Source organism: Podarcis tiliguerta (genome assembly GCF_965153285.1).
Source record: "Podarcis tiliguerta genome assembly, chromosome: 12".
NCBI classification, from domain to species: Eukaryota; Metazoa; Chordata; class Lepidosauria; order Squamata; family Lacertidae; genus Podarcis; species Podarcis tiliguerta.
The window spans coordinates 26,298,132-26,306,051 of NC_139545.1; the positions used below are offsets into that span (position 1 = coordinate 26,298,132).

Consider the following 7,920-nt stretch of genomic DNA (forward strand, 5'->3'; position numbering starts at 1 on the left):
GTGGGTGGGCGTGGCTAGAGGGCGTATTGGGTGAGGAGAAGAAGCGGGGCTATTAACCGCCGTTGTGAGGTGGCGGGGGGATTTCTTGGTGGGGGGGGGATTTGCGCGCGCGAAAGGGGGAAGGGAGGCGGGATCAAGGGCGGGGCGAAGCCGAAAGGTTTCTGTTCTCCATCCGCCCCTCTGCTAGCCGCTGCCGGCGCTCAAACCCGCCGAAGACGTTGATTGACAAGTGCAGGAGAGCCAGACGACGAATGAAAAGGGGCGGCGAGAGCCAACTCGCGCGCTTGTAACTGACAGCGCGGGAAGGATGTGCTGCCGCAGACGCGCCCGCCCGCTGTTGGCGCCCATCCTTCGGAAGGAAGGCCTCGCTCCTTAAACTGGTCGAGGCAGCCTTATTAGTTCTTCCTTTAGCTAACCTAGGCCGTTTATTTATTTATTGCCTTTGCTGGGGCGCGGGGAGACAGCTCCCCCCCCTCACAAGATACGAATTCAGAGGAGTTTTTTGGCGGGGGATAGGCGGGGCTTGAACCCTGGCTTGTGATTGGTTGTAGTGCAGCGCGCTGCATGTGGGGAAGTGTAGTGCTCGAGAGCCCGCGCGTGCGCAATGCTAGACAGGTGCTTTGCTGTAAATTGAACCTAGATTGGATTGAGGCTCCTTAATCTCTTGCTGTGAGCTGTCATTTCTCTGCTACACGTTGCGAGCGTGGGAGTTAACCTTGCTGTTTTTTCCTGAACTTTAGAAGGAAAGAAGAGTGCAGAATGAAGGTCATTTTGGCAGCTTTGTCTTTAGAAGCAGTTGGAAGCATCTGCAGCAGAAGTGGGATACCTGTGGCCTTCCAAAGGTTGCTGTAATACAACTCCCGACATCCTTTCTGGCTGAGGCTAATAAAGAATTGGAGTCTTAACACCATCTGGAGAGTTGCAAGTTCCTTATCCCTGCTCTACAGGTTGAATTTCTGAACAACCAAAATCTAGAATATTCTTTCAGTTTGTTTATGGCAGGTGTGGCAAGGTCCAAACCCAGAAGACAGAAATATAAAGAAATTCAAATAAGAATTCCAACAAGGGTGTAGCAGGCACTCTGGTTTACATTTCTTCATGTTCATATACAGGCTCTGGAACTGTTTCTTCGTTCAGGAGATGCCATGGTTCAGAAGGAAAGTACCCATTATGTGGTAGTTCCATGACTGGATCTCCTGGTGCTTTTTAAGCATGCAACTGTTTGTAGGAGGGGCTTTGCCACACACATAAACACAGCATAGTAGCAGGGAGAAGGAATCAAATAACAAATTTCAGGTCCCCTATCTGCAGGTTTATGAGAATTTTAGTCTGTAATTTCCTTGCATCTTGGGGGTCTTCTTAGGCAGGAGCCTATGTAACAACCTTCACTATCTTTGGGCTTCCAGGAGATTCAAGCCTCTGAGGTGAGATCTGGAGAACTTGTGGCTGCAAGCTCAGTTACTGTCCTGTTTTCATTGCCACATTTACCGCTTTGAGAGCTGTTGGAAAATGCCAACCCAGCACTATCCACTGATCTCATCTAGATGATCCGGTTAGCACCGTTTTATGCCCACCATCTTCCTGAGCTCTGCAGTGTGCTTAATTAGTCATAGAATCATAGAACTGTAGAGTTGAAAGGGACACGAGAAGTCGCGCAGTCCAACCCCCTGCAATGCAGGAATCGCAGCCAAGGCATCTGTTACTATTAGATATTAGTCACTTGTTTCACAGATGTCTCCAAGCAACTTAAAAACATATTTAAAAACATAACCCTAAGTACATTATAAAATTAACACATTCATTAAAAAAAGGCATACAAAACATAAAGATATACAAAACAACGCCACCCTCCCCCCATAACAACCCCATGAAGCTTTGGCAGCATACTAACAGCACAAACCATCCTAAACCTGGTGCTGAAAATAAGTTGGCGAAGGCGCCAGGCACACCTCACTGGGGAAAGATAGGGAGCAACAACTAAAAATACTCTCTTCCTTATATTCTTCCGAGGTTTCCTCAGAGATGAGATTGGGAGAATGCCATCGGATGAGGATCTCAGGATATGGTTAGATTTATATTGGAAGAGGTGTTTCAGAAGATCCTGAGCCATAAAGAGCTGTAAAGGTCAAAATCATAATTTTGAATTGGGCCCAGAATCATACAACCATATGATTCTAGCTGTAACAGAATTGGTGTTATGATATTGGTGTTCCCCTCAAATCTCTTAATAACTGGGCAGCTGCATTATGCACTAATTGAAGCTTCTGGACCATTTTCCCATATAAAGCTCATTGCGATAGGGCTATCTTGAGGTTGCCAGAGCATAGTTTGCTGCAACCAAATTATTCCTGTCCAGATATGGTCATATTTGGGCCACCAGAATAAGCTGTTGGAAGGCACTGGGCCTCAAGTAAGAGCAATGGATCCAGGCAAACCCATAAACTATGAGCCTGTTCCTTCTGAGACAGGCCTCACACCACTCAGCTGGTCAGAGGAACCACCCACTAACAGTATCTCAGTTTTGTCCAGATTAAGCTTAAATTTATCACCCTTCACCCAGTCCATTATTGCAACCAGGCACCAATTCAGTACATCTACTGCCTCACCTACAGAAAAGGAGAAGGAGCAACAGCTGTGTGTTATCAGCATGGGTGGCCCTGTGGTCTAAACCACTGAGCCTCTTGGGCTTGCTGTTTGAGAGGTTGGCAGATCGAATCCATGAGCTCCCGTTGCTCTGTTCCAACTCCTGCCAACCTAGCAGTTTGAAAGCACGCCAGTGCAAGTAGATAAATAGGTATCACTGTGGTGGGAAGGTAAACGGCGTTTCCATGTGCTCTGGCACTCGTCACAGTGACCCGTTGTGCCAGAAGCAGTTTAATCTTGCTGGCCACACGACCCGGAAAGTTGTCTGTGGGCAAACGCCATCTCCCTTGGCCTGAAAGCGAGATGAACGCCGCACCCCTTAGTCGCCTTTGACTGGACTTAACCGTCCAGGGGTCCTTTACCTTTACCTATCAGCATACTGGTGACAACACACTCCACTCGGCAATTGCATGCAGATATTGAACAACATGGGGGACAAAAGAGACCTGGCTCCAGTGAAGGCCTCTTCTGGAATGGTCTTACTACTGCCTCCTTCAGGTGGCCTTGGACTACTACTTGAAGTGAAACGTAATTTGCACAAAGCATGTCCTAAGCCAGGGATGGCCAAACTACAACTCCCATAATCCCTAGGTAACAGGACCAGTGGTCAGGGATGATGGGAATTGTAGTCGCAAATAAACTGGAGGGCTGAGTTTGGCCATCACTGTCCTAAGCCATTAGAAGAAACTAGCAAGGAAGATAGGTAGTTTTTTACTTTAATAGGAAATACCTTTCTGCCCAGGTATTTCTGCCCACCTTTAAAGGTGTGTGTAGATTCAGGCCTTTCTCCTGGGCATGGTCGGCCAATTGGTGTTAAAGAAAGACAGAACCTTTTTTATGTACGCCACAACAGCAGCAAGAATGCTTATCACAAAGTATTGGAAGACACAAGAGCTACCCACCTGGGAAGAATGGCAGATGAAGCTGATGGACTATATGGAAATGGTGGAAATGACTGGCAGAATCCAAGACCAGGGAGAAGAGTCGATGGAGGAAGATTGGAAAAAATTTAAAGTATATTTACAGAAATATTGCAAAATTAATGAATGTTAGAAGAATATTGGAATGAACTTACATGGTTTTAGCAGAAGTGTTATTAAGAACTATATGAATATTAATTGTTAATGTGTTAAAGTGGAAAATTTAAAGTTAAATTGTGTTAGGATAAATTATAGAACAAAAATTGAAGAAGAGGGAAAGGATTTGTTGAACTAGCAAACCTGAACTAGAATACAAAAAAGGGAGGTGCGAGGAAGTCGAGGAAATAAGCAAATGAAAGATATAGATATGAAATTTGGATGTGTGTTTAAATGTTTTTGTTTTGTTTTTGTTGTATTGTTGTATTGTATCTTTTTTATTGTTGATGTATTGTTTGTTGAATCTATGCATTGCTTTTCTTTACTTTTTTCTTTTCATAACTATAAAATATCTAATAAATATTATTTTAAAAAAATAAATAAAAGTGTGTGTGGATTCAATGTGAAGAGAAGGGGGAAGGTTTATGTCTACTGTCCCCTTCATGACAACTTAAATCATGACCAAAATTCCTTTGATTAAAATCACACTTGGAGAGGAGGTTGCTTCTTGCTACTCTATACAGCAAAGTAGGCCAGGGGCATAGGCAGCTACTGCTGAATGTTCCAACATTCCTTAACGTAAAACCTTTTCTGAAGAATGATTGCTGCAGTTGCCACTTTTTCCTGGCAGGCGTCCTTTCCCATCAACAATTAGGAAATAGGCAGACTTCAACAGGTGATACTTTTCTCAGCATGGAGGTGCAGTTTGCGGGATTTTCTCCTGCCATGCAGCTGTTAAAGGCACAAGCATTTTGCCGAGACAAACCCATGGAGGATAAGATCCATGGCTACTAGTCATAATGGCTATATTTCTTCCGGTATCTGAGCCAGTATGCTGTCTTATAGGCAGAATTATTATGTTCATCTGCATTTCCATTGTGAGAACAACACTGGACGTGATAGGCCTGAGATAGGGCTCTTTCTTTGTCCTTAAGTAGGAGAAAGTGGGCACTTTATAGTGGGGTACTGCAAACTCTCAGTATTTTGTAGCAAAAGAGATTTTTGTGATTCAGTTTCATGGGTAATTGGAACTTATGCTGAAATCCTATACAGTGGTACCTCTAGATACAAACGGAATCCGTTCCGGAGACCCGTTCGCATCTAGAGGTAAACGTAACTAGCAATGGCGCATCTGCGCACGAACGCGTTGCTTTTCGCCGCTTCTGTGCATGCGTGTGACATCATTTTGAGCGTCTGCGCATGCGCAAGCGACGAAACCCGGAAGTAACGCGCTCCGTTAGTTCCAGGTTGCCGAGGAGTGCAACTCGAACACGCTCAACTCGAAGCATGTTTAACCCAAGGTATGACTGTACACATTTATTTGGGAATAAGTTCACTTGAAGACATGCTGATACTTCTGAGTAAAAAGGTAAAGGGACCTCTGACCATTAGATCTAGTCGTGACCGATTCTGGGGTTGCGGCACTCATCTCACTTTATTGGCTGAGGGAGCCAGCGTACAGCTTCCGGGTCATGTGGCCAGCATGACTAAGCCGCTTCTGGTGAACCAGAGCAGCGCACGGAAATGCCATTTACCTTCCCGCTGGAGCAGTACCTATTTATCTACTTGCACTTTGTCGTGCTTTCAAACTGCTAGGTTGGCAGGAGCAGGGACCGAGCAACGGGAGCTCACCCCGTCACGGGGATTCGAACCGCTGACCTTCTGATCGGCAAGTCCTAGGCTCTGTGGTTTAACCCACAGCGCCACCTGCGTCCCTGATACTTCTGAGTAACCCTGCATAAAATCAGGCTCTACTTGCTAATTTTCCTTTGTGAAAACAGTTCCATAATCATCAGTGTATGCCAACACCACACAGGTTTCCCCACATGCTTAAAGAACTGCAGTGTGGTGCTGAAATGAGCTGTCCGTATAATAAAGAAATACACATTGAAGCTACAATCCTTTGCAGAGTGTAGACATGTTTGATGCATTTGGTTCAGTGGGCATAGGAGTGCTTAACTGCGTAGGACCAGCCTGCCTGAAAAAGTACCTAGGATTGGTGTGCAGTACAACCTTTTAAAACCAAGATTCTGTTCATATAATTAAGGCTTAGTACAGCTTTAATTGCCACATGAAAGCACTAGCTTAGTGGCCAAAGGCCCCAAGGAATTGCATGCAGGCAACTGCACCCAATTGTAGAAATACACACAATCATAGAAGTGCCGCTGCAGGAACTCTGTTCTACTTCTCCAAGCCACCCATATATATATTTTTTGCAGGCTAGTAACTTTAATGGGCTTATTTACAAGGCTGACCTATACTTTGCAGCATTCGCACGCTGCTAGAGATGGGCATTATCCAACTAAATCGATCCACTAACTATCATAACGACATGCACTTGTGCAACAGAACTTCCCCTCGCTCTTCTCTCCCTGTGCCCTCCATGCAGATCCCAGATCTGCTCTGCAGGAACGGGGGAAAACTCAAAACAGATTTAAGGAGATACAGGAATGTGTGGGGAAAGAAGAGGAAGAGCTTTTCCCTTGCATAGCCAAAAGCATTTCCTGAGGATCTGTTTAGTTAGATACTGCCCAGTGGACAGTGGTGGGGTGGTTTTTTTTTGACATTGATTAGAATGTTTTGGAACATGGATACATCTCTAGGGCTGTAAGCAGTGTTAACCGTGGTGTACTTCCATGAATATCATAGCCAAATGTTTCAAAGTCTAGAGGTAATAATGATTAGCAGTGACTGTAGACATGGAGTTAATTCCCACTTACCCATTTCAACCAGCACCTCAGTTTTGAACACATTTAAATTGCAAGTGCCATTGACTTCCAGTCTGTCATCTTCCCAGGGTACAGTGGTGACTGAATGTTTTTCTTCTGTTGTAAGGGGAAATTGAGAGCAATATCTTAAGAAAATGTCCCTGTTCTTTCATAGTGGTCATGCTTGTTTTTTCTTTGATTGAATTATGACAGACACATGAGAAGTGCTTTTCGTGTGACAGAAAAACAGAGTTTCTTTTTTTTTAAAAAAAATCAAATTATAAATCATATCAAAATTCTTGCTTTTTCTTCAAGGTTTAGTTATTATGTGTGAGAGAAAAGAAAATTGCTTTCTGATACTCCTTGGAATTATGTGATGCTTGAAAACGTCGTTGCTAAGAAATAAAAAGAGTTCAACCTCTTTTACTTGGAGGTGGGAAAAGAGCACGGCCATGAACAGATCTCCATCTGCCTAAGAAGTGCACCTTGATTTATGGTTGTGTGTACGTATTTTTTATCTTGGAGCACAAGCAGAGTTGTCTGACATCAAAGGCAGCTTTCTTAGGCTGCAATTTATTGTACTTTGCTAGCACCAGTAGCTGCATGTTTCTGCAAGCAATCCACAAAGGTGGACAGAACTAATTTGACACCATGTAACCCAGACACTTTAGTCTACCAGTGAAGAACTACTAAAGTGTTTTTATGTCAAAGTTGTATCTCCTATAATGGTAGATAACAACTGTAAACTACCCAGACGCTTCAACAGCTTTTGACTGCTCTGAAAGCTCAACAGGAAATCCTAATTCAACTGATGTGGTTTCCTGCTGAAATGCATGTTTGTAATGACAAATGAAGGAACGCCGTGCCAAAGCCATTAAGCTACTTGCAGCGGAGACACCATTAAGCTAAAAAGATGGGTCTTAACACCCAGTCTAACTTCGTATACAAAAAAACTTGTTGCATTATTTAAATGTTCAGAAAAGTGGGCATAAAAGTGAACTGTGAACCTGTGTATGCTGAAATATGCACATTAACAGCGCACTCTATCTTCATTAAAATAAATGGAGGTTTGATCAGTTTAACAGGATGTGGTCTGAACTCTTGGAAGATGGGGGCGAAGAGCGATGAGAAAAAACAAAATTGTTATACATTTGCCCAAACCAAGTGACTACATGGGAAGCTTAATCTGTTATTTAATCTATATTGTTATAAATTCAATTTATAATCCACCTTTCTACATATAGCACCCAAGACAGGTAGCAACTGTGATAATAATGCAAAAATAAAAAGACAATAGCAACATATTTTTTTAAGAATCAGTAGCAGTACGATTGGAAAGAACAAATCAAACCACTCAAAAACACCAATGGTCACATTAAAGCATAAACAGATGAGCTATAAATAAAGAAAAGAAACACTGATATTAGTTTGCCTGTCTTCCCAAGTGATAGAAGAAGCAAAGATCACCAGTGTAAAAACAATGATTCTTCAAC

The 7,920-nt window shown here is 43.4% G+C and overlaps 1 long non-coding RNA gene across 1 annotated transcript; it reads left to right on the forward strand.

The window, feature by feature from the left end:
- The first annotated feature begins 37 nt into the window (after positions 1-37).
- LOC310660654 lies at positions 38-7,716 on the forward strand. Its single transcript, XR_014503578.1, has 3 exons — positions 38-69; positions 741-947; positions 6,743-7,716. It is a non-coding gene; the product is annotated as an uncharacterized lncRNA (long non-coding RNA).
- Positions 7,717-7,920: the final 204 nt, after the last annotated feature.